Source organism: Halyomorpha halys, unplaced genomic scaffold (genome assembly GCF_000696795.3).
Source record: "Halyomorpha halys isolate HHAL.00 unplaced genomic scaffold, Hhal_1.1 Scaffold200.1, whole genome shotgun sequence".
In the NCBI taxonomy this organism is placed as follows: Eukaryota; Metazoa; Arthropoda; class Insecta; order Hemiptera; family Pentatomidae; genus Halyomorpha; species Halyomorpha halys.
Window position 1 is genome coordinate 916536 of NW_027105652.1, and position 2155 is coordinate 918690.

The following is a 2155-nucleotide window of genomic DNA, read 5'->3' on the forward strand; positions in this document are numbered from 1 at the left end:
ATACAGAGTAATGACACCAAATTTCAGATTCCAATATCAATGGATTGCAATCAATTGAAGAAATTATTTCTAATTATTCGCCAAGCTTTGAAGAAAAAGTTGGTTCCATTCCAGGATTCCAAATCTATTTTCAAATCAGGGAAGGATTCAAGCCAGTTTTTACCAAGGGACGCAGCATTCCGTATGCCTTAAGAGACCGAGTTGACAAGGAATTAGATGCTCTAATGGCAGACGGGATCATTTCACCAGTCCCCACGACAGATTGGGGCTCTCCTTTGGCCGTAATACCCAAACAAGATGGTTGCGTACGTCTTTGTGTCGATTACAAATGCGGAGTAAATGAACGGTTGGTTCAGGGGAATCATCCCATTCGGCGCATCGATGATAATCTGAACAGTCTCCGGAATGCCAGATATTTTTACAACCTTATTTGCATCTAAAAGTCAGCGAACTAATGAAACTGTGGCAACACTGAGTACCTGATAACCTCCCTAATCCAGTTAGTGTAAATATTGTAATAAAACAAGTGATGTATTTATTCTAATGGTTATCATTAATTTTCAAGTTATTAAGAAGATTATTTTAAAATGGTAACTAGATTGTGAATTAAAGTAATGAATGCTTTAAATTTTCAGGAAACTAAAGTAACCTTTTTAAAATTGCTCTGGAAACACATGATTGAAAAAAACATTATTTTAATTTTCTAGAGAATGTAGAGGAAGTAAATGCAATTTATTTTGTTCCAACGTTTGTCTTCAAAAACATAAAAGGTATTTTAGTTTAATTAATTAATTAATTAGAAAGTAAAGGGGGCACTGATAAAATACTTACAGGAAATAAATGTTACAAGGTCTCTAATAGAGCTGGAGAGGGTAGGAATAAGACCAAACTTTAGTGAACTGATTCCGAAAGGGTGATGTAGAACTGGGCGAACACATCTTCCAAATTGACATTAGCCCTGCCAGCGCACCCCACTCCAGTTTCAGGCATGACCATTGCAATGTTCACGTTCGCCGAATATCCAGTTAGTTGGATTAACTCTCTGAAAGGATAATTCTCTTGGATATCTCTTAAATTCCAAGCATAACTGTCCCGGAAAATTTATCGTTTGTGTGTGCTGTAAGACAAGATATACTACAATATATCTGTTCAGGTCGAAAGGCAATTGTACAGACTCCCCCAGTAGACATGTTAACTTTAGTTTCAAGAATTTCCAGATTTTTAACTTGGATTTCAATGGGTAAAATCAGTAGCCCGTGATCTTGATCTACCATTAGAGGATATTTAAATTTTCTAATCTTCTTTGGAGGACCTAACTCTGAAATTTACAATGAGATGGAGTTTTACTGATTCTTCTAGAAAATGATATCTAAAAACTAATTCATATCGGGAACTCTTTTAACCTACAGCGCGACAGGTGGGTCTAAACAACCCATAGTGATTTATTTGTCTTATATTTTAGTGTGTTAACTAATTATTTTTTTACTAAGGTTTTTTTTTTATATAATCCACTTCCATATAAATAAGTACCCCAATAAATTAATTATTGAAAATGTGTGATTTAACATATAAAATAAATATATAACTGTAACTTCTAGGTTAATAAGACGCGTCCTAAAGGCGTAAGTTGCACAAAACTGGAAACTATGTGTCAGTTTTTGACAATCTATGTACAAACGCAACGATAAATCGGATAAACCTCAAGAAAAAATTGGTTTAGAGCTAGTTGAAACCTCTTATCTTTCATCATGTATGTAAGGAGCTCATACCCCTTTATCCAAAGATAAAAATCAGTTCTTTTTGAATGGTGGAATGATAACGTTATTAAAGCTATTGCTTTTCTTGGTAACCGTCGTCAGAAAAGATCACTAGGAATTATTACGCTCCACTGATGCAATTCTATGCAAATAGTGTCTTGAATCCTGAGATAAATGTCAGTTATAGTAGTACGAAACAAACGGGTAAGTACTTTATTTTCATTCACCTTCAACCTGAATTATTACGCGTGGAATTTCATTACAATTATCCAGAAGGCTCCCCAACACCCATCCAGTGTAATACAAAACATTTGATTTTATGTCACAACGGATACAACCAATGTTTTTTATTTTAAAAACAATTTTAATTTTTATATTAACCCTAGCAGCACCAAGGT

The 2155-nt window shown here is 34.3% G+C and overlaps 1 long non-coding RNA gene across 1 annotated transcript in view; it reads left to right on the top strand.

The window, feature by feature from the left end:
- Positions 1-1948, top strand: part of LOC136797126 (uncharacterized) — a 14176-nt gene extending 12228 nt beyond the window's left edge. The window contains exons 2-3 of the long non-coding RNA XR_010844959.1: positions 636-770; positions 1599-1948. This is a non-coding gene — a long non-coding RNA (uncharacterized lncRNA). The remainder of the gene's footprint in view (positions 1-635; positions 771-1598) is intronic.
- The last annotated feature ends 207 nt before the right edge of the window (positions 1949-2155 follow it).